Raw genomic sequence first — 25,029 nt, forward strand, 5'->3', positions numbered from 1 at the left:
AAAGCGTGAGGGCTTTGCGAATCTTACGGGAAAATTTTCCCACCGCTGGGCCCGGCAAAGTTAACTTTTCTCCAGCGATCGAGTTGGTTTTATTCCCTGGGCCGTGGGGCGATCGATTTAAAAAGGGAGAGAGCGAGCCTCCCTCCAATCTTTTTTCTCTCGCTTTTCAGAGCCACTGGCTTCGGTGAAGTCTGGCTTTAAATTGCGCAGGGCAACCTGCGTTTATTATTTGTGAGGAGGAGAGTTTGGGGGAGGGGGGCGGGATCGCGAGTGAGTGACCATAATGGTGGTATGCGAAGGCATGTTTAAAAGTTGGTATCATTGTGTAGCCCTGGGACATATGTAGTTCCCAGGCATTTGGCAAGAAACTTGTTTGGCCGCTTCTCTGACTTTTCTGAGTTGCTAGGAAATCATGGCCTCAGATGTGCGCAAGGTTTTTTTTTTGATGTGAGAACCGTTTATCTGCGAAACTGAGGATGGGATCCCCGTCCCCCACCCCCCACTCCGGACGCCGTCTGATTGTATAAGAAATCAAAACCGTGTTGGTGGTGATTTCAGTGGCCTAGAGGGAAAGGCGACCTCATTCTCTGTATTCAGTCCGGTAAAGATAACTGTCTGCGTCTCTCTAAACTCGGAAAGTAATGGAAAATAATTTAGGTAAAGACTGGTTGCACAACGTCTTGGCTCAGTTTAAGCAACTCAGAATCCACTTTCCCAGAGTAGTTCTCTTAAATACCTTCCCTGAAGCCACTTTTTGTCGGAGTGGTGGTGAGGGTGAGAAAGTAGCCGGTCTGAACAAAGCATTGTGTTTTATTTAATTTAATATTTTCATAACATCTGTAAACAATGGGAATGTGGACCCCTGCCCCTGTACCCTTTGAATACCTAGTTTTCGTGCTTTTATAGCATCGTGTGGTTACTCTCCGGATAGGTGAAATTAGAATTTTTTTCTTTTTTGTTTAGCCTGCGAGCATTTTACCTCTATAGCATATCGTTTTCTTTTTTCGTTTAAAGTGAGCCCTGAGCTGAAATACTTGAATTGTAAAAGATAATACCTCTCTTCAAAGGGGTGAAGGGATTACATGAGATTTTTGGGATGTACTTCTCAGCATTAGCTGTCATCATTGCCACCTTTTCTTTAGCTGTGCTCTTCTCTGCAGCTTTGTTTGTTAGAGCAGAGTTCTTAACCCAGTATTGTTCCCTTGAAACAGCTCCTAGCATTTTTCATCCAGTCAACTCTGGAATACTCGGGGATGCAGGTCTGGTTCTAGAGCCCACACGTTCTGTTTCCCTCCTCCCTGAGTCCTCTAGCTATGCCTTCGCGGTGTGGTGAGTGCCTTCTCACTTTGAGGAGCCTGTGAATCTTGGCCACAGGTAAGAGAAAGTGGAGAAAGCCCCTCCACTCCTTCTGAGGTGTTTGTGATCTGCTGCGAGCCAGGGGTAACTTGGAAGCAGCCTTAGGGGTGCCCGTGTCCCACCTTATGGCCTGTACATGAGGTTCCGAGAAGAGGGACAAGTTTTGCCGCAGGGCTCTCATCATGGTTGAGACGGATGGGTTAGTGAACCTAAAAATAAAGAATGAAGACATGAAGCCAGTGGGTTGGGTATGATCCTTTGATAATGCTTGTCTTTTCCTTCCCTTGTGTTCATCAACCGTAACATTACATTTCTCTCCTCAGCTTCACCAGTCTATTTCGTCTTTTTGCCCACTACTTTGAGGCCTGACTGGAAAACTAGGCAAGTATTTGGGGGGCAGTGGGGGAGGCTGGAGGCATCGGGGGTTTGTGAAGGCGTGGTGCACTACAGAGGGCTCTTACAAGCCTTGATCCGGGATTACAGAGGCTGCTATTATCATAGGATAAATGCACCTACCTCCTTATGGACGTTATTACAAAACAGGATATGTCTGAGGAAGGTAGAGATCATATGCTGGCTTACATTAAAAAAAAAAAAAACACTTTTGGGATGCCTGGCTGGCTCAATCGGTTGAACATCTGACTCTTGATTTTGACTTAGGTCATGATCTCCGGATTGTGGGATCAAGCCCTGCATTGGGCTCCATGCTGAGAGTGGAACCTGTTTAAGATTCTCTCTCTCTTTTCCTCACCCCCTCTCTCCCTCCCCCCTCTCTCCCTCCCCCCTCTCTCTCCCCCTTCCCTTCCTCTTTCTCCCTCCCCCTTCCCCTCTCTCCCTTTCCACTCCCTCCCCCTCTCTCCCCCTCCCCCCTTTCCCTCCCTCTCCTTCTAAGCCCCCAAATAAAATTTAAAACCTTTAAAAAAATCTCTCATCAGGGAATAACTTACCTCACCTTATAGGTGAGGGATGAATGTTGGGTGACATCCATCTGTCACTCTTCTGAAGTGGCTAATATGGGGACACTTGAGTGGTTTAGAAGTTTCTCCCTTTTGTTCAGTTATAGTGGCTGGGAAAGCTGCAGCATTCTGGCTTGTGGGAAGAGTCTAGGATGAATGGGTAAAAATAATTAGTGAATAAAAAGGTGCTAGCAAATGGTCTTTGCAGACCAAGTAACTACCACATTCAGTTTTCTGAAATACTTGTGCCTCCCCCATCGTTATTTTTGCCTCCTCCTTGTAAGTCTCTCCATAGACAATAGCAGTAAAGCTCTTACCATCAGAACTGCCTCTGTGGTTCTCTTAGGAGACAGAAAGAAGGGTCCTGGGGAGAATTTGCCTAACCCCATGGCTAAGCTTGGGAAAAGTAACTCAGAAGGCAGTCAACTGAAGAAAGTATGTAGGGGGCCTAGTGTGGGGAAATGGTACTGGGGTTTTGACCAATAGGAGATACCCATGCGTTCATTAATACTCTTGAGCAGTAAATAATTTAATCTCCGTCACAACCCAGAGGCCATAGCTGAGCTCTGCTACCCAAAGAGTTCCTTGTCCGTTGATGTTGGCTGACAGGCAAGGAAATCCAAGCCTGGAATGTGCTTTTTGGAATAGCTGACAAGAGAATATGGTATCAGCATGGCCAGTACACCAGACCTTGTATGTGGGAATCTCCTGGGACAGTTCTTTCTGAGATTTTAAAAGCTTCTTATTTTGATTATAATTACAGAAATGTTGCAAGAAGAGTACAAAGGACTCCTGTATTTCCTTTACCCAAGGTCACTAATTACTGAAAGTTTGCTCCTACTTGCTTTCTCATTTGCTTTTTCTAAACCATTTGAAAGTAACATTGAGAGATTGGCAGTTGTCAGGGGCATCCTGTTCTGAAGGGTGGCTCAGGTGTAGCTGTGGAGTATAGCAGAAATTTGGTGGTGGTACGGGGCCTCAGAGGTAGAGAGAAGTCTCCCTCTAGCTGTAAAGGTCATATGTGTGAGTCATGTGAAATCAGTCTCTAGTTCTACATTTAGAAATCATTATCAGTTGTAAAAGTGGTCACAATAAACTCTACTTTTGTCATCATTCATGTCAAGTTTGTTCCCAACTATGCCAAACTTCAAAATTGTTAGGAAAATCCACCCCATTGCTTCTCAGCTTTGCAGCCGTAATGTATTCTTCAACGTTGTCATTTAATTCATTCAGCAAACATGTGTTAAGTGCTTCCTATTTGTTAGGGGGTATTAGAGGTGATAGATAACTCATCCCACTAAGAGTTCAACATCCAATGTAAAGGAAGAAGGAAATCTATCAAGGGGAATGGGGAGGAGAGTTCTGTTGAAGGAGTTTACAGGAAGTGCTTAAACACCAGACTGGTTAAGGTTCCAAAGAGTAGATACCTGGGAATAGAATGTAAAGATCCGTCTTCTCTGAGGCTTGCTGCTCTTAGATAACAAGGTCTATGAGTTAGGGAAGCCTTTGGTGTTGTAGATATACCCAGCCTGTATATACAGGATATGGGGTCAGTACAGCTTAGATTCGAATCTACCACTTGATCTTGGCTGGTACTTCTCTGTGCCTCAGTTTCTTCATCTGCCTAACCACATCTCCAAGGTAATAATTCATTGAGGGCAAAATTGCTCTGTAATCATTCATTTTATCTCCCCCCCCACCCCTGCAAAAAATGCAGTATGTGGGGAAATAGCATGAGCAGTATTAGATATTAAAGTAGGATACAGACGAATGTTTCTATTTTCCCTACAAATATATATGTAATTGCTAATTGTACTGAGAGCTGTGATGGAGATCACTATAAGGGATAATAACAGCAGCTATGATTTGTCAGCCATTCCCTGTGTACTGAGCACTGTGCTAAGGTACCTGATATAGGATATCTCTGTGAGGTGTGAGGCAAAGGTAACTTGTCCCTGGTCACACAGCAAGTAAGAGGTAGAATGCTTTTGTAAGGGAGACTAGCATTCCCTGGACCCTGAATAAGCAGGAATAAGCAAAGTAAGAGGGAGAAGGGGTTGCCAGACCAAGGGAACACCAGGTGTTGTGAGGACACTGAGGTGAGAGAGAAATGTGGAAAGGATCCACAGAGGTTTGGCTAGGGCCTGGGGAAGGAGAGATGAGGTAGGCAGGGGGAGATTGACAGGGCCTTATGGGACCTCATTAAGGAGCTTGTGTTTTATTCCATGGGCAATGGGAGGCTGCTGGAAGGTGTCTTTCACCTTAAACCATACAGGGTGTGTTGGGGGAGGGGGGTGTGGCATGGCATGTGTAATCCAGAAAAGAATCTAGTGAGGCCTAAACAAAAGTAGCTTAAAGTCATTTCCCCTTCAGTGTCCCACTTTGTGATCCAATGGAAGCAGTGTTTCTGGCTCAAATGTGTAGATCTTAAACAGTTTCTACTGCCCACCATTAACATGGCTAAAAAGAGTTGCTGTGGTGCCAGAAGAAGCTAGTCCTGCAGAATGTTTCTAGAGGGTTTATTTAGGTTTTTATATCTGATGCTTTGAAGTTTGCATTGGGAGAGGGCTTTTGGCTTTCACTGAGCCCGGTCAAATGGGGGAAAAAGTAAAATTGGGAGAAGTCATTCCTGGAAACCTGAGTTGTCGTTCAGTGTTAGAAATGGAACTGTTGAGTATAAGACTTTGGTTTAAATATATCATGATAAAGATGCTTCAGTGACTAAATGGAAATTTTTAATGCTTTTTGTTTTTTTGGTGTGTGTGCCATCTGTGATGGCAGACAGCACATTTGTGAGAATCTGGGAAGACTTAGACAGTTTTTCAGTACTTATATATTTATTTATTCTCATCCAGGTACTGCAGGTTTTTCTGTTTGAAACTATTACTTATGTGCAGAATGAACTTCACAGGAGGAAAGCCAGTGTTCTCTTCCCCTTTCCATATGTATCAAACCGCAAACATACATACATTGAAGTAGCCTGTGTCAGTTAGCTTTTGGGGGTTAGGGAGGGTGGCTAGCTGGTGGTTGGATGATCTAGGCTGGCCTTGCTCACACATCTGGTGCTTGTCAGGCCGATTGGTCTAGGAGGCCCTAAGCAAGGATGCCTCATCTCCACTCCCAGTGGTCTCTCCTTCGGCTGGCTGGTCTGGATTTGTTAACATCATGGCCTCAAAAGCACAAAGAGTGGCCAGCAAGAGCAAGCACCAGTGCACAGGCACTCCTCAAGTGTGGGCTTAATGGCACGTTTTGTATCATCCCATCAGCCAAAGTAGGGAAGTGCTTCCTTGGCTAAGCCCTGAGTCAGAGTGGGAGGGAACCATCTAAAGGTGCAAATATGGGGCACCTCGCTGGCTCAGTTGGTTAAGCATTCGATTCTTGATTTCAGCTCGGGTCATGAGCTCATGGTTCCTGAGCTTGAGCCCCACATGGAGTTCTATGCTGACAGTGCAAAGCCTGCATGGGATTCTCTCTCCCTCTCTCTCTGCCCCTCCCCTGCTCACACATGTGATCTCTCTATCTCTCAAAATAAATAAATAAACTTATAAAAATTAAAGGTGCAAATACAAGGAGATGCAAAAAAAAACCTGGGAGCCATTACTACAGTAATGCATAATAATTATTAATGTAACCACTTTTGTTTTGATAAATCTTGTTAAACACTCATTTCTAAACATAGTGTAGTCTGGAGACTAAGTAATATGATTGTGTCATCTTTTCTTCTGCTGAGTGTGGAGCTGAGTGATGTTTTTTCCAAAAGGAAACCGAAGGGAGACAGTGTGCTCTGGATGTAAATAGTCTCGTGATTGGCTTGACTGTGCACTGATTTTGTGTAGCTATTAACAAAGGAGTTCATGGGTTTCCTTAGCCTCCTGTTCAAGCTTTCTCACAAAAAAAACTTAGTGTACTAGGCTGTACTGCATTTTGTAGTTAAGCAAAAAGATAGTTAATTAGAAATCCATCACTGCCTGAAAGATGAGAGGAACATTTGCAGCCTTTCCTTATAACCTTTATGTGATTTATAGTTTTTACCTGAGAAGAAATCCTTATGCGGGCATTATAATAAAGACAAAGGATTCTCTGTAGGTGTTTTTTATTTGGTCAAGATTTTAAAGTCTTCTGGGTGCCTGGGTGGTTCAGTCAGTTCAGCTTCCAACTCTGGCTCAGGTCATGATCTCGAGGTTTGTGGGTTCAAGCCCTGCTTAGGGCTCTGTGCTGACAGCTCAGAGCCTGCTTCGGATTCTGTGTGTCTTTCTCTCTCTCTGCCCTTCCCCCACTTATTCGTTTTCTTTCTCTCTCTCTCTTTCTCAAAAATAAATAAACATTTAAAAAAAGATTTTAAAGTCTTCCTTGTGGTTGCAGTGAAGAATCCTGTATTATGATATGAAGTGAGTGATCAGTGACCAGCAATTTGGGGCATCAGCCTTTGGCCTTTGTGAAGTTTTCTGGAGTAACTAACACCTTTCACGTAACTGAAATAGGCTTTGCAAACCAGCTTGTGGCCTGAAATATATTACATGAAAATGCAACTAGACCCTAGGAAGCATGTGTGGGAAACTGAGGAGAAGGCTCAATTTTGTATATCTTAGCGGTATACATTCCTCCAGAAAATTGCCTGGTGATAGAATCTTAGCTTCCTTTCTTTCCTTCTAGGATAAAAATAAAAAACGGAAAATCCTGACATTTTAAAAGTCAGTGACTTGAAAATAGCCATCAGGGGCGCCTGGGTGGCTCAGTCGGTTAAGCTTCTGGCTTTGGCTCAGGTCAGATCTCACGTTCGTGGGTTCGAGCCCCGCATCAGGCTCTGTGCTGACAGCTAGCTCAGAGCCTGGAGCCTGCTTTCGATTCTGTGTCTCCTTCTCTCTCTGCCCTTCCCCTCTCATGCTCTGTCTCTCTCTGTATCAAAAATAAATAAAACATTAAAAATAAAAATAAAAAAGAAAATAGCCATCAAAATTATAAATGCATATATCATTTGACCCAGCAAACATGTCCAAGAATTTATTCAACAGATATTTGCATATTACTTGGAGCATTGCTTATGAGAGCAAAATATTGGTAATATTCTAAGTATTGATCAAGGCTTGGTTATTACAGAATATTACACTGATATTGTATGATCTCTAGGGTGTACAAAAGTAAGAACAGGAAACAGAGCAGTGTATATTGTATGCTACCATTTGTGATAGCTACTGGAGCAATAATATGTACTGTATAATATGTACACTTTTGCTTACTTGGACATAAAATTTATTTTTGGAAAAGTGTTCAAGATACTGACAGCTTTAGGGCATATATAGCCAGGGTAGAGGGTTGGAGGAAGACTCTTCACTGCGTAAACTTTTGTGTACACCTTTTGACTTTTTTTTTCTTTTTGGCTGTCAAATGATTCTTTTTTTTAATAGTTTATTTTCAAATTGGATTCCATATAACACCCAATGCTTCTCCCCACAAGTGCCCCCCACCATGATCATCACCCCCTTCTCTCCCTCCTCCTCCCCCTTCTTTATTGAAATATTTTCTTTCATAGTTCTTAACTACCTGGGCATTGCACTGCACCACTGTTGGTGTTATCTGTGATATCATGAGGGTGGCAGCCTTCAACATTGCAGACCACAGATTGGGCAGGCCCCAGGATCTCTTTAATGGTTCCAGAGAGTTCTCTGGCTAAAGACTGGTGCTGCATCCGTTGGGCAAGGTTTACAATCTCATGAAAAGTGATATTTCCACTGTGCTTAATGTTTTTCTGCTTCTTTCTGTCTCTTGACAGTTCCTTAAGGGCTTTGATAGTCAGGGCAGAGGCAGAAGGTACCACTTCAGTCTGGGCCTGTCTGTTCTGAATGGTCATTTTCACTGTAATCTTCAGACCCTCACAATCTCTGGTTGCCTGGATAATGTCATCACCAACCTTTTTTGGAGACAGACCCAGGGGGCCAGTCTTTGCAACCGGGACAGACAAAGCACTGACTTCCCCACCGGTGCACCTTAGGTACACAGCTGCAATCTTCTTGGGGTCAAACTTAGGCGGCATGGTAAAGGTGGCTGGTGTCAGAGAACCCAGATTTGGGAGGACCGAAGAGACTATACCTTCACTTCCTCCAAGCTGAAAGTGAAAAAGTTCCTTTTGAACTTTAAGCCATGTGGATACATTACCCTATTTTAAAAACAAAATACATTTATTTTAAAAAGAGATGGTATATGGTGATGGTGATGTGAACTTCCATGGACTCCCTCCCAACAGCTATTGCTGTTAGAAAAATATACATATCCAGTCAGTTTTGTTTCATAGAAATGCCTCTGAATAGTGTACTTCTGAATTTTTAGCTGAAGTCCTGCCTTTTCCAGAATTTCTTATGAGTGGAATCATACAATATGTAGCCTTTTTTGGTCTGGCTTCTTTTACTTGATTCATCCATTTCATGTGAATTAATAGCCTTTTCCTTTTCTTATGTTTTTTTATTTATTTTTGAGAGACACAGAGAGCGCGAGCAGGGGAGGGTCAGCAAGAGAGGGAGACACAGAATCCAAAGACAGGCTCCAGGCTCTGAGCTAGCTGTCAGCACAGAACCCGACGTGGGGCTCGAACCCATGAACCATGGGATCATGACCTGAGCTGAAGTTGGATGCTTAACTGACTGAGCCACCCAGGTGCCCCTAGCCTGTTTCTTTCTATTATGGAATAGTATTCCATTGTATGGATGTACCACAGTTCGTACAGTTACCTGTTAAAGGATGACTTGGCTACTTCCAGTTTCTTGGTGATCATGAATAAAGCTGCAGTAAACATTAGCATACAGATTTTTTTTTTTTGCGAAACCTAAGTTTTCAGTTCATTTGGGTAAATAACCTAAGAGTGGGACTGCTGAGTTGTTTTTTTTTTTTTTGATTCAGCCTTAAAAAATTTATTGCATTATATTGGTTATAAAATGTCCATTTTAACATCTCTGAAATTAGAGGTATACCTTACATTTGATGAGTAGCCTTTGATAGTTAAGTTGGCAGTATTCTCCCTTTCTTTCTTTTTTTTTTTCCACAGTCTACTTTTATTTTTTTTTCCAGTCCTAGCACAATCTTTTTTTTTTCCTGAGTTTTTATAAGAAACTCTCAAACTGTCTTCCAAAGTGGTCTACCATTTTGCATTCCTACCAGATTAGGTGTGTGTCAAGTTTCATTTTCCTGCATATGGATGTCCAGGAGTTCCAGAATATTTGTTGCAAAGACTATCCTTTCTCCATTAATATTGCTTTTGCACCTGTGTCAGAAATGTGACTATGCTTATGTGGGTCTGTTTCTGGGCTCTCTATTCTGTTGTGTTGATCTGTGTATCTATTATTGTGCTATTAACGTACTGTCTTGATTACTATAGCTGTTTAGTAGGCCTTTAAAAAATTTTTTTCATTGTTTATTTTTGAGAGAGAGACAGAGTGCGAACAAGGGAGGAGCAGAGAGAGAGGGAGACACAGAATCTGAAGCAGGCTCCAGGCTCTGAGCTGTCAGCACAGATCCGGATGCAAGGCTCGAACCCATAGCAGTCCCAATGCTACTTGTTACCTTTAGCAGGCCTTAGAAGATTGGCCCTTGGCTGGTGTCTTGAAAATTGGCTTTTCAAACATTCTGAAAACAAAATATTATACTCAACCTTCATTTATTACTTTTCCAATGTTCTTCATTTCTTTATGCTCCTACCTCCTCCAAGCCCCTACCTTAATCATAATTTTCTGCCTGAAGAATTTTTTCTTAATGTTCCTTTTGTGCCAGGTCTGCTGACAGCAAATTCTTTGCTTTTGAGAGTCTTTGTTTCCTCACTTCTGAAGGGCATTTTGGTGGGATATGGAATTCTGAGTTGACCATTCTTTTCCTTTGCAATATATTACTCCACCGTTGCCTTGCTTGCATGGTTTCTGGTAAGTCAGCTGTAATTTTTGTCTTGTTTCTCTCTATAGTTAATGTGTCTTTTTTCCTCTGACTGCCTTCAGGCTCTTAGACTTTGCCTAGATATGGCTTTTTTTTTAAATTTTGTCATATTTATCCTGTTTGGTGTTCATCTGAGCTTCTTGTATCTGTGGATTGTTATCTGTCATTAATTTTGGAGAGTTCTCAGTCATTATTTTTTCAAATCATGCTTGTACTCCATTCTCTCTTTTTTTATTCCTCTGGAATTCCAGTTTACAAGTATGTTATACTGTTTGATATTTTCCCATAGTCCTTGTATGCTGTGTTCTATTTTTTAACTCTCTTGTCTCTTTTTATTTTAGTTTTATTAATCTGACCAATAAACTTGATTGCTGTGCTCACAGATTCTTTCCTTGACTGTGTCTAATCTGTTTAGCATGTTGGGGTTTTTTCCCTTTTTTTGAGCATGTTGGCTTTTTTTTTTTTTTACTTTTTTATTTCTAGCATTTTGATTTCTTTCTTACACTTTCTGTCTTTTTTGCATCTGGTCTTGCATGTTGCCAACCATGCAACCATTAGAGTCTTTAATATATTAATCATAATTCTTTCAATTTTCATTCCAGATAGTTTCAACATCTGTATTCATATTGAGTCTAAATGTGATGATTGCTTTAATAAAAGCTGAACGTGGCTGAAAAGCTGTTGAAAGCTGTTGAAACTGAACATGGGCAGTAGATACTGAGGTAAATATTTGTTATGTTTGGAGAAGAACACAGATGTTCTTCTGCTAGGACTCTACTGTGGGGATTTGAGTTAAGCGAGTCAGGAGTTGGCTCATGTTTGATGTTTGGTTTTGGTAGGGCACCAGAGATTTCTGACTCCTCTAGTGATACCTTCTTTTTGACTCCTGCTTGGCTTTGGGTTTTTCCTTTGTGCTGTTTCCCAAGAGCTCTCTATTAGCCCTCCCACTTGTATTCCACTGTTACTAACCACATAGCTGGTTTGCCAGGTGGTGGATGGTGGGGGAGGAGGGAGTTTTCTGATGACTTGATTAAATCTCAGACTTAGGCAGGTATTGGAGCCTGGGTCATGAGTATGTCCTGTACAAGAATGCCTGCTTGTCCGTCCTCCAGGGGTGAAGCTTCTTTTTCTTTTTCCTGTCTTCCTCTTCCCCAGCAGCAGTGAGTATCCACCAGTATCCTTAAGCTGAGGGTTTTATGCCCTTCCCCCTACAGATTAAGCCTTTTGTTCTGTACTGGAGATAAAGGAAAAGGGTCTGGGTGGATTTCACAGTGGGTGTTGTTTTCCTCAGCCAACCAGCACCAGGATGGGAGCTTTCTCTGGGCTTTTCCCTGATTCGTTCTCTAAGAGCCTGGTGGGATTCCTGTAGGAAAAACTTGTAAGAGGATGGGAATTCCTCCACCCCATGTGGAGCCTAGGAGCTTCATATTCTCATAACATTCCATACTCTGGCCTTCGGTAATTTGTTAGGATTTCTGGTTTCATCTTCCTACCAGTTTACATGCTCTGATCCTATGTCTTCCTGCAGGCATCTGTCTCTTCAAATATTCGGATGGTGGTTTGGCCTGTACTTAGTTCTTTGATAGGTCCAAGAAGAGTCATTGGTTTTTTCAGTTTGTCTAGCTTCTTTCTCGTAATGGTGAGAATGAAGGCTGAAACCTGAGTCTTAAAATAAGTTTTAATCCATATAAATGTCTAATGCAGTGTAGGGGCCATAGAAACTCAGTACAGGTTAGTTTTTCCTTTCTTTTTCTCACCTCTGCATGTTCTGGTTTTATGGCTAGGGAGCCAAGAATAATTGATTCTTGTTTGAGTTCTGAAGCGTATTTTAGGCTTTAAGGGGGCGCCTGGGTGGCTCAGTTGGTTAAGCATCCAACTTCAGCTCAGGCTGTGATCTCACAGTTTGAGGGTTTGAGCCTCACATCAGGCTCTGTGTGGTCAGGGCAGAGCCCACCTGGGATCCTCTGTCTCCCTGTTTCTCACCCCTCCATGTGCTCACTCTCTCAAAAATAAACATTAAAAGAAAACCCCTACACCACTGGCAGTATGTTGTTCTATGTTTGTCTTGTTCTCTTTCAGAATTCTATATATGCCTTTGTAATTATCGAGGGCATCTTTAGCAGTCAAATAATTTACCTCATTTCAAAAGTAGAGCTTGATTTGGTCTTTTTACAGTATAGGTTTTTTTTTTTTTTTTAGTAACTATGTGTTTGTCATTTTTATTCCCCACATTTCCAGGTACAGTTCAGTTTAGCAGATATTTAAGTGCCCACTGTGCTATGAGTGAGGCAGTAGGTGTTGAATAGAATACAAGCGTGGCCTGGTAAATGGAGTACCCAAGAGGTTCTCAAAGGCAATGGAAACCCTTTGGATGGAAGGATATTGCACCTTGGGAAGTATCTCCATTTCAATCTAGAAGGATTTAAAAATTTTTTTTAATTCTGTTTTTAGTTATACTAGATATATACTAGAGATGCATTCTAGTAAAAATGGAAGAGTTGTAGAAAGAGCCATGATTGCCCGTGTCATCCTTATAACATCCTCATTTCATCACATTGTCCTTCCCAGGGTTAATTTTGATTACTTATTTTTGTTTTACTATGCAAATTACTTAGATAAGCCATCTAATAATTTACTGAAATATATGTATTTTTAAGAGACTAAGCACACAAATTCATTTAACTTTTAAGGAATGTTTATTTAAAGGGATAGCACATCATTCAGTTTGGACAAGTGGCCTGATAACGGTTCTTTCCTTCATTTTGTAGTGTAACTCTTAATTTTTAAATCTGAGAACTACTGTTAGTCACAGGTAGAACTGTATTATGAGTAAATGGAAAACACAGAAATTAGTATTGACCAAAAAGAAGATGGCCTATTATCTTCTTTAATTGTTATCCAGTAAAATTGACTTTTGGGGGATATACATAGTCATATGGATTTTGATACATGTATAGATCAGTGTAACCACCATCATAATCCAGGTACAAAACCGGTTTATCACCCCAGGAAACTCCTTTGTGTTACCTCCTCAGTCACACTTTTCCCACCCCACCCCTTGGCAACCACTGATCTGTGCTCTATTCCTAATTTTATCACTTTGAGGATGTCGTATAAATGGAGTCAGACTGAATGTAATCTTTTGAGTTTGGCTTTTTTTTCAAAACTCACCGTAATGCTTTTGAGATTCATCCAAGCGTGTATATCAATAGTTGGTTCCTTTTTTATTTTTGAGTTGCATTCCATTGTAGAAATGTACCACATTTGGATTGTTACCAGTTTTTGCTAATTATAATTAGAACTGCCATAAGAATTCATGTGCAAGTGTTTGCACATACATTTGCATTTTTTTAGGGTAAATGCCTGAGTGTGAGATTGGTAGAATTATACTAATGTTCATGGTAAAACTAGTGTGCTGGAGCTTTAATGCTAGAATGGATACAGTATTGGAGACCCAAGTTGTTTGAATCATGATTTTGGTTCTTACTAGTTAATGCAACCTTGAGTGAGTTTAACCTCTATGTGCCCCAGTTTCCTTTTCATAAAATGAAGTTAATGATGATAACCACTGGGATTGTTGTGTGGAATTAATGGCATGTTAAGGATAACATGCTGAGCAATGTCTGGCATACTAAATATTATTATTATTTCATGTTTAATGAAACTTTGTCAGAAACATCCATCTTTAATTAAAATAGGGAAATTAAATAATCCATAAGTGTGATGTGTTTAGTAGGCAAGCCTTCAAAGCAATGCTGTCTCTAGGGGAAATTTTAAAAGTTCCCTTTAGTGGTGAAAAAGTTCAGGACCATAGTTATGGGATCCTATGTAATATCCAAAGATTGGACTGCATGCCCATTTTTGATGATTTTGCTTGCCCTCGCAACATTAAAGAATCGTGTTCACCAAAATTTAGTACGTTGCTATACTTAATGAATAAGCTGCAAAAAGTACCTAAAAATCAACTAACATTCATTTAGTGCTTGCTGTATACCAAGCCCCAGGCTAGGCATTCCTCAAGTATATAAACCTGAGTATCTCCCCACAAAATAAGAAATTTGGATAATCACAAAATGTTATTTTTATACTTTTTTAAAGGTAACTGTTGAGGGCACTGATGAGGCGTGATTTCTTGGAGCCCCTATGATGTGGGACATCTGTGATTTCTCAGATCCTATCTTGAAACACATCTTTTTACAGGAAACCTCCCCAGTCTTGAGGAGAGAATTGCAAAACTCGGCATGCCTGAGTAAATCTCTCCCTAGAGCACTGTGTCATTAGAAAATGCAAGAGGCCCCTTTCTTGCATAACTGCTCTATAGTATGGTCTGGCTCAGTCTGAGAAAGCACCAAGGGCAAAGGGGATGTGTTTTCCCCTGGAGAACTCCCTGTCCTGTGAGGTACACATGAAGGCCTATGCATTCACCTACTATGCTCTCAATGAAAGCTAGTATGTGCAAAGCGGAACCTAAATGTCCTTACTTTGCTTGTCTGTTCAGTTGTTTTGTAATGTATTCACATGCCACAGTCTGTCATCTGAGGACAGTTCCTCGCCTGGGATTTCAGGGGAGCTGACTGGGTGGAACGAGAAGTCAAGAGCACACAGTCTAGGATGTCATCTCTAAACTGTCCTCACTGCTTCCCCTCCGCAAGTACCACCACCATCCAACACTCAGGTTTACCTGGAGCCTTTCCTCACAATTGGAACATCCTTCCCTCTTTGCCGTGCCAATCCTGCCCGGGCCATTTCTTGCATATTCTAGCCCAGCAAGAGACTCCCCCATGCCTCAAAACTGGCTCACTTGGATGCCATCTTTTACTCCGTATTTCCTCATTAAGTCATGTCTTTTCTTTTCACTTTGTCACCCAGTGCCATGCTTTCTTACTCTGTGACCTGTTCCATATATAAATGACCTGAAAGTCGTACAACTAGACTGTTCTTCCCAGAGTGTTAGGAAACCCTCAAATTCTCCACAGCCTGTCTCCCACAAATACCTGAAAGAGAATTTCTGCCTGCTATTTAATTAACAAACTAAACATCTGCTCTCATTTTGTGTTTAAAAATTACATGTGACATGTTCTAATGGGCACATAAGGCCTACAGAAAGTGATAGTTTGGGAAATCAGTATGTATCTTGTGACTGTCCAAAGAAAGCCGGTGCTTAGCCATGCTCCCCCTGTGAAAAGGGTGGCTCTCTAGTCTGCCTGGGCAGAGTATGGCTCTGTAGTATGGACTGCAGTCAACACTGCAGGCAGCCCTTTTCTGGCTCCATCATGGTTTCTAGCCCTCCCCATAGTTCTTTTCCCATTTACACTGGGAATTTTTTTTCAAATGTAGACAAAGCATTGTAAACAGTTGTATTGTACTTGTCTCTCATGAAACTTGTATCTTATACAGTAGAGGGGTGTGTGTGTGTGTGTGTGTGTGTGTGTGTGTGTGTGTGTGTGAGAGAGAGAGAGAGAGAGAGAGAGAGAGAGGCAGAGAGAGAGAGAGAGATGAGCCTAAATTTAGCTCTCTCTGGGATAACCAATCTAAATCCAGGATAAACACTTTTTATACCTCTAAACCTGGCTGTAAAAGCTCCAGTTATGCCCTTTAACTCCTTGAAGAGAATCCATGTAGGCACTTGTCTTTAGGGAAACTGTCTCTAGGCTGCTTTCTTGCCGTGATCTCTGTGGCATTATACTCCAGATCCAGTTCACCTTCCTTCCAGACTGCTGTGCATGAAGATGCAGGTCCTGACAGCCTCTTCCCTGTACCACCATTCCCAGTCCTGCCACCAGGCCACCAGTGACTCCTTGCAGCTCACTGCATGGTGGGCAGTGTCTGTATTCCTGAAAGCCTAGCAGTTAAGTTCTTCCACATCCAACCATAACCTTTACCACCATCCTTGCCTCTTAACTTTCCAAATCCTCTTCTCTACCCATTCCACCCAACTATGCATTCACTAGAATCTAAACATACCATGAGTCATCCTGCCACTACTGTGTGTACTGCCTTTGCCTGAAGTTCTACACATTCCTCTGGGTTCGTTCCATCCTGTACATTCCTCAGGACCCACTCAGAAGCTTAGCTTTTTTTTTTTTTTTTTAATCTCAGGGGTTCCTTCCATCTTCGAAGGCCCACAGGATTTAATGTGCTCAGCACTCATTTTCCCAAAGAGGATGGTGTGATAGAATGGCTAATGGCCACAGAGTCCTTTCATTTCTGTATGTATGTATCTATGTATATATGTGACTTTGCAGCCCCTCCCATCAAGATAGAGTCTATTTCTCTACTCCCTCAATCTGGGCTGTTCTTGTAACTTGCTTTGTCCAGTAAAATGCACCATGAGTAGTTCTGCATGACTTCTGAGCCTAGGTCTCAAGCCTTGTAGCTTTCCCCTTGCTTTCTAGGAACCCTGAAGCAATCTTATGAAGAAGTCCAGCTAGCCTGCTGGAGGGAGACATGACGTGGCAGGAGAGGCCAGTCAGCAGCCAACCAATAGACGTGTAGGCAGACAGGAGTCCCAGTCACATTGCCAGATGACTGGCCATATGAGGGACCCTCGGAAAGAATAACGGAAGAACCAGCTAGCTGATTCTACTGCACATTGCTGACCCACAGCATTGTGAGCACATCAGATGGTTGTAATTTTAAGCCACTAGGTTTTGGGATGATTTACTCTGCAGCAATCAATAACTGAAAGGGCATGGTTTGTAGTGTTGTATTCCCAGGGCCTAGAAGACATGCCCATGGAAGGTTTTCTTTAAGAGATTATTATGGATCACTGTCATCATGGTGTCACTCCCCTCTCTACTTAATAGACAAGTAAGCTTTCAAACCTTCATGTGTCTCCCCGGTACTCAAACAGTTCAAAGCTTGGGCTCAACATTGTCTTCCAGAATAACACCTTGCAGTTTTTCTGTACTCCACAGGACCAACATCAATCCATTTGCTCCCTTCACAAACCCATGACAGGGCATACATACCTCTCAGCTCATTGCTGCATCCCGTACCATTTATCCTTGTTCACTAACACGGTAGGGTCAACCCATAGACCGCCTGAATGCCATAAAGCTGTTCTCAACTTCCCAGCCTTCCACCATCACTCTTAACTCTCATATCTGATTTACATGTGTTTATAATTAGGAGAGACCTAAGAGATTGTCTCAGACAAATCCTTCAAGTTATGAATGAGGAAAGGAATGCCCAGATAAGAAAAAAAAACATTAAAAATGGCTTACTAAGGTCATATGTTGACAGTATCAATACCAGAACCCACGTCTATGCAGATTATTACCTAGTAGTTTGCTAATTTGTGCTTGGTTCATGTGTATACTTCATTGATTAGACTGTGAAAATTCTTTGGAGGCAGGCATAATCTTTACTTCTGCCTTTTCACACTTTCCTGCTATCCCCAAAGCCTAACCAGTGACGACTGAACATATCTGTAGTCAATAAGTACTTGTTGACTAATTGATATTTGAAAAGCATTTATGCTTGGAACTGTTCTATATCTTTTTTGTAGAAAAGTTTTGTGAAAAAAATTACTAAGGTATAATTGACACATAATATTATATTAGTTTCAGGTGTACAACATAGTAATTCAATTCTTTGTATTATTCAGTGCTCATCACAATAAGTGTAGTCACCATCTGTTACCATACAGTGTTATTACAATATTATTGACTATATTCCCTAAAGTGTACTTATCATTTCCGTGACTTATTTATTTGATAACTGGAAATTTTTATCTCCTAATCCCTTTTATCTATTTCACTCAGACCCTTATCCACTTCCCCTTTGGCAGCTACTGGTTTTTTCTCTGTATTTAAGACTCTGGATTTTGTGGGGGGTTTTGTCTTTTTTTTTCCTGTTTGCTCATTTGTTTTGTTTCTTAAATTCCACATATGTGTGAAATCATATGGTATTTGTCTTTCTAACTGACTTAATTTCACTTCACATCATACCCTCTAGGTCCATCCATGTTATTGCACATGGCAGGATTTCCTTCTTTTTTATGGCTGTATAATGTTCCATTGTATATACCATACCTTTTTTTTTTGCTTTAAAATTTTTAAATTTATTTTTATTTAAGTATTATTGTTTTTAAATATAATTTACTGTCAAATTGGCTTCTGTACAACACCCAGTGCTCATCCCAACAAGTGCCCTCCTCAGTACCCATCACCTACTTTCCCCTCTCCCCCACCCCTATCAACCCTCAGTTTGTTCAATGTATGTAAGAGTCTCTTGTGGTTTGTGCGCCCCCCCCATTTGTAACTGTATTTTTCCCCTTCCCCTCTCCCATGGTCTTCGGTTAATTTTCTCAAGATCCACATATGAGTGAAAACATATGGTATCTGTCTTTCTCTAACTGACTTATTTCACTTAGCATAATACCTTCCAGCTTCATCCACATTGCTGCAAATGGCAGGATTTACTTATTTATCATTGCCAAGTAGTATTCCATTATATATATAAACTATGTCTTTACCCATTCATCGATTGATGGACATATAGATTCTTTCCATAATTTGGCTATTGTTGAAAGCGCTGCTATAAACATTGGGATACATGTGCCCCTCTCTATGCATCATCACTCCTGTATCCCTTGAGTAAATTCCTAGTAGTGTTATTGCTGGGTCAATGGGTAGTTCTATTTTTAATTTTTTGAGGAGCCTCCACACCATTTTCCAGAGTGGCTGCACCAGTTTACATTCCCACCAACCGTGTAGGAGGGTGCCCATTTCTCCACATCCTGGCCAGCATCTATAGTCTCCTGATTTGTTCATTTTAGCCACTCTGACCAGTGTGAAGTTGTATCTCAGTGTGGCTTTGATATGTATTTCCCTGATGATGAGTGACATTGAGCATTGTTTTCATGTGTCTGTTGGCCATTTGGATGTCTTCTTTGGAAAAGTGTCTATTCATGTCTTCTCAGTTTTTCACTGGATTATTTGTTTTTCGGGTGTGGAGTTTGGTGAGTTCTTTTTAGATTTTTGAATACTAGCCCTTTATATGATATGTCATTTGCAAATATCTTTTACCATTCCATCAGTTGCCTTTTAGTTTTGTTGATTGTTTCTTTTGCAGTGCAGAGCTTTTTGTCTTGATGGGGTCCCAGTAGTTCATTTTTGCTTTTAATTCCCTTGCCTTTGGAGATGTGTCAAGTAGGAAATTGCTGGGACTGAGGTCAAAGAGTGTGTTGCCTGCTTTCTCCACTAGGGTTTTGATGGTTTCCTGTCTCACATTCAGGTCCTTCATCCATTTTGGGTTTATTTTTGTGTATGGTATAAGAAAGTGGTCTAGTTTCATTCTGCTGCATGTTGCTGTCCAGTTCTCCCAGCACCATCTGCTAAAGAGTACCACATCTTTACGCATTTGTCTGTGGGTGAACATTTGAGTTGCTTCCATTTCTCGGCCATTGTAATAATGCTGCCGTAAAGATAGGAGTGCACTTACCTTTTCAAAGCAGTGTTTTTGTTTTCTTTGGGTAAATATCCAACAGAGGAATTACTGAATCTTTTGGCATTTCTATTTTTAATTTTTTGAGACACCTCCATAATGTTTTCCACAGTGGCTGCACCAATTTACCTTTCCACTGGTAGTGCACATCCCTGTCATTCCCCCACATCCTTGCCAACACTTGTTATCTCTTGCCGTTTTGATGCTAGTCATTCTGACTGATAAGTGATGGTATCTCATTGTGGGGAACTGCTCTATATCTTGTTTGTGGTTGTAATTACAACTGTATGTGTTTTTCAGAACTTGCAATTGTACATTAAGAAGGATAAATTATGCTGTGTATAAATTCTTAGAATTAAGGTATAATTCAAGGCAATTATGCTGAATAATTCCATTTATTTGACAAATGTGGCTAAATATATAGGTTATGTGTTACTGTGAGAAAAGGAATTTGACCCTTTGAAAATAAACGTGCACTTAATAAGCACTCACGCTAGCTTCCTTCCTCCTTGCGAGCAAATGCTTCAGGGTCATCTGTCAAGACTACATACGTGCCTGAGGAGATGTCTGGATCTTAGATGGCTTCTAAGATCCTGTGATTGGTTTGAAAGGTAAATAAATATTTTGGAATGCTTGGGTAAAGTAAAATATATAAGTACCACCACACTATTCTAAAAACTGGTCCCCTAGAACCTTAATTTTATTTACAAAGACATACTCAGGTATAAAATAAACTATTAGCCCTCTGTTAATAGAAATTATTTAAAATTTAAAAATAATACAGAAACATGGCCAAATGTTCTTTCCAACTGTTATACTGGAACAGTGAGAGGCCCACCCAAGGATTATTTAGTTTTCTGGGGGATTGTGTGTTTGGAAGTGACATGTTAACTTAAAAGATTTTTGTTGTGTAGAGATGTGAAAGTTCTTTTGGGTAGAAGAAATAATCCCAGAGAGTACAGATAAACTGTCCTGTAGACATTAACCACTTTTCTGTCCAATTTAGCCATCTTACTATAGCATTTTTTAAATTTTAGTACTTGTGTATATAAAACCTCTCAAATATTCTTTGAATTATCCTGGCTCCCTCACAAATAAAGTAGTCTTTGACATGTGTTCACTCTGTATTTGTAGGAGTTGCATTTTTAATTTTGACAATTGTATTTTGGAGGCCCGATACATCCTACAGCATTGCCTGTGGATCATGCCCCATCCTATAAAAAGTTCCTGAAATCCACTACTGATTGCTGGTTTTCATGCTATACCAGCACCTGAAATACCTTTGTGATCATGCTGGTACCTGAAGAGGTCCTCATAGGAAAAACACTGGATACCTCTGCAAAAGACTGCAGAAAGACTTTCTGAAACTGCTCTCACAAAATGAGAAACTGATGTTCCTTCCTATCAGGTTATTGTTCTATTTATAAGCCAGGAGGATGACATTAAGAACCTTTGTTTTAGGAGATCCAGAGCAAACAGACTCACACTGGGCCCTTCTTTCCTGACAAACACTATTCCTTATAATCCAGTTTTGCTAGTAATGGCCATAAAATAACTATATTGAAGCAATAAAAATTGATAAACTACCAGCTGCCTCAAAAATCTAATAGCTTTGGCAAAATATACTGCGGCTCATTCTGATAGAGCCTCCTTTTCTGTAACAGGTTTTATTTTAACACTTTCCTTTTCACGCTACTGAACAGCATAATCAAATAAAAAATTCTGCAAATGCCCAGTGTGTTGCAGGCTGTAGGCACTGCTCAGCCCTGACTACCCCTGCCCTCGCCTCAAGCAGGCTCCACTGGTACTCCAAGTCAATTCTTGATTTGCAGTTGTCCAGGATGAAAATGGAAAACAGAGTGAGCCCAAATGGAGGGTTGCAGCCTGCCCTGTTAGCACCCAAAGAATCAAACAAAAGAGTGGATCTTTTTCACATTAATGAAACCTTAATTATCTACAAGACCATGGAGTATTAAATATATACAAATTTGAAACATCATGTGAGACAGGAAGGACAGGTTAAAACATGGTTCACTAACAACTGAATCAGCTTGTCGATTTTATTGAAAGAGGCATAAAAACAAGTATCTTGTAATAAAAACTCAAATTCAGAAAATATCCAGGTTTGGTACCCCTTCATACAAAGATTGACGTGCCAGCTTTCCATGAGGCACAGAGAATCCTCTGCAGTGGAATTCTGAACCAGAATTCTAAAATGCCAGAGAAGAGGGGGTGGAGTAGGTTAAGGATATGGGACCAGTAGGGGAAATTTTTTTCAACCCATTTTTTCCTGGCAATTAGTAAAACAGAGTTCTTTAATATTTCACTCTAAAGTTTTTTTGAAAAAAATAATGCTTTGGGCCACCTTTGGCCTTTGGGTGTAGGTAGCTGGAAGGAGCATTGATCCTATACTTAAAATTTTAAAAAGCCAGACTGACTTCAAATTGATGACTTTTATTAAATACATCAGAAGGAGAAGTATTTTGCTCAAGTATTTGTTGAGAGGATTATTCAAGTATTTTACTCATTTTTAAATTTGGTAGTTTGTTTTCTTGCTTTTTTTTTAATTTTTAAAAGTTTATTTATATATATATTTTAAATATGTTTAAGTAATCTCTACACCTAATTGGGGTTTGAATTCACAACCCTGAGATGAAGAGTTGTACACTCTAGCATTTGAGCCAGCCAGACCCCCCATATTTACTTATTTATTTTAAGTAATCTCTACACCCAACATGGGGCTTGAACTCACCACCCTGAGATCAAGAGTCACATGCTCCTCTGACTGAGCCATCCAGGTATCCCTCTTAGTGTTGAGTTTTGAGAAGTGGTTGTGTTTTTTTTAAATACTCTGGATAAAAAAACTTTTGTTGGTTACATAATTTATTAACAAATATTTTCTCTACATCTTTGGCTGGGCTTTTCATTTTCTTAACAGCATCCTTCACCAATTAAGATTTTAATTTTGATGAAGTCCAGTTTATCATTTTTTTTAAGTACTCTTTTATTAATTCTGGGCCATGAAGATTTTCTCCTGTTTTCTTCTAAAAGTTTGTAGTTCTGTGTTTTACAGTTAGGTTTATGCCTATTTCCAGTTAATCTTTGTATATGGTGCAAAGTTTAGGTGGAGGTCTTGTTTTCACATATGGATATCTTATAGTTCCAGCACCATTTGTCCAAAAGACTGTGCTTCCTTCTTTAAATTGTTTTTGCACCTTTGTCTAACATCACTTGCCTATATTTATGTGGGTCAATACCTGAACAGTTTTGTTCCATCTGTCAGTTTTTATCACTTCACCAGTATTACTTTCTTGATTACTGTAGCTTTATAGTAAGCCTTAAAATCAATTAGTGTCGTTTCTGTAACTATTTTTAAAATTTGTTTTAGCTATTCTAGCTCTTTTGCTGTTCTTTATAAACCTTAGAATCAACTTGTCTGTATTTACAAAAACTGTTGCTGGGATTTTTATTGGAGTAAGCTTAAATCTAATGCTGAATCTGACGAATTTGGAGATGATTGACATCTTTAATATGCTGAACATTCCACCACATGAATATAGTCTATTTTACCATTTATTTAGATTTTCTTTTATTTCTTCTATTAGTGTTTTGGTAGTTTTCAGCATATAGATCCTGTACATGTTTTGTTAGAGATCTACCTAAATATTTTATTTCTTTAGAACTATTGTATATATATTTTTAAGTATTCAGTTTCTAATTGTTTATTGTCACCACATAGAAATATGATTTATTTTTGTATTGACCTTATACCTGCTCCCTTGCTAACTGGTTGTTAAAGGATTTTAAAAAAATAGATTGATTCTCTGATACATTCTAAGCAAAAAAATCATGTTTAGGAGTAGGAATAGTTTCATTTTTTCCCTTTAATCTATATGCCCATTTTTCCTGAGAAAGAGTGTGGAGGAGGGGCAGAAAAAGAACGAGGGAGAGTATCTTAGGCTACACACCAAGCGTGGAGCCCCACATGGGGCTCAATCTCAAGACTGTGAGATCATGACCTGAACTGAACGCTTAACCAACTGGTTCACCCAGAGGCCCCTATGACATTTTAAAGATTTTATTTTTAAGTAGTCTCTATACCCAACCTGGGCTTGAACTCACAACCTCGAGATCAAGAGTTCCACGCTCCACTAACTCAGCCATCCAGGAACCCCTGTGTGCCAGGACTTCCAGTATGATGTAATAGGAGTGGTAAGATAACACTGTATGTCAGCTATACCCCCAAAAAATTTTTTTTAAATAGGAGTAGTGAAAAAGAACCTCTTTTCTCCTGTTTCACCCTCAAGTCTGTCATCTTTAAGTTCTTTTATTCAGTTGAGGAAGTTACCTCGTATTTCTAGTTTGCTGAGTTTCTATTATGAGTGCATGCTGAATTTTGACAAATGCTTTTGTCATCAGCAGAAATGCTCATGTGGATTTTCTTTTTTAGATGTAATATGGTTATTTACATTGATTGGTTTTTAGACATTGAACCTGCCTTGCATTCCTAGGGTAAACTCCACTTGGTTGTAGGGTTTATATATTGCTGTTAGATTTGCTAATATTTTGATGGGGATGTTTATTTCTATATTCATGAGGGAATCTATATTCTATGTTCATTTGTATTGCATTTGTCTGAGTTTGATATCAGGGCTTGATAAAATTTATTGGGAAGGATTCCCTCCTCTTGTTTCCTGGAAGAGATCTTGCAGAATTGGTGTTATTTTTTCTTGAAATGTTTGTTGAGATTTGCCAGTGAAATCATCTGGGCCTGAGTATTTCTTTTTAAAAAGATTTGTAGCTGTGAATTGAATTTCCTTAATAGATATGGCATTATTTGGGTTATCTATTTCATCTCCAATGAATTTTGGTTATTGGTGATTTTTGAGCAATCAGTCCCATTTCACTTAAGTTGTCTAATTTATATGCATAGAGTTATTCCTCATATCCCCTTATTGTCCTTAAAGTGTTTGCAGAGTTATGGTGATAATCCCCTCTTTCATTCTTCATATGGCTAATTTGAGTGTTCTCTCTTCTTTTCTCTCTCAGTCTTTCTAGAGGTTTATCAATTTTATTGATTTTTTTCAAAGAACCAGCTTTTGTTTTCATTGATTATTCTTTGTTGTTTTTCTGTTTCTCTGTTGTTTTTCAGCTTCATTGATTTCTGCTTTATCTAGATTATCTCCTTGTTCTGATTGCTTTGGATTTATTTTGCTCTTGTTTTTCTAGTTCCCTAAGGTAGAAGTGTAGATTGTTTATTTGAGACCGTTTTTTCTCCCTAAAAGAGCATTTAATGCTATAAATTTCTCTCTAAGCACTACTTCAGCTGTAGCCCACAAATTGGGTTATGTTG

General features: G+C 40.0%; 1 protein-coding gene and 1 pseudogene across 2 annotated transcripts in view; one reads left to right on the forward strand and one right to left on the reverse strand.

Moving 5' to 3' along the window:
* The window catches only part of JADE3 (jade family PHD finger 3), a 159,527-nt gene that overhangs the window by 14,567 nt on the left and 119,931 nt on the right, over positions 1 to 25,029 (forward strand). The window contains exons 1-2 of one of the 2 annotated variants that reach the window (XM_029930224.1): positions 1,190 to 1,374; positions 1,680 to 1,737. The gene's annotated coding sequence lies outside the window, so the exon portion shown is untranslated. Of the gene's footprint in view, positions 1 to 1,189; positions 1,375 to 1,679; positions 1,738 to 25,029 lie in introns of those variants that run through there. The other variant, XM_029930225.1, reaches the window with a different exon arrangement.
* On the reverse strand, positions 7,846 to 8,343 carry LOC115283809 (annotated as a pseudogene).

This window comes from Suricata suricatta, chromosome X (genome assembly GCF_006229205.1).
Source record: "Suricata suricatta isolate VVHF042 chromosome X, meerkat_22Aug2017_6uvM2_HiC, whole genome shotgun sequence".
Taxonomy (NCBI): Eukaryota; Metazoa; Chordata; class Mammalia; order Carnivora; family Herpestidae; genus Suricata; species Suricata suricatta.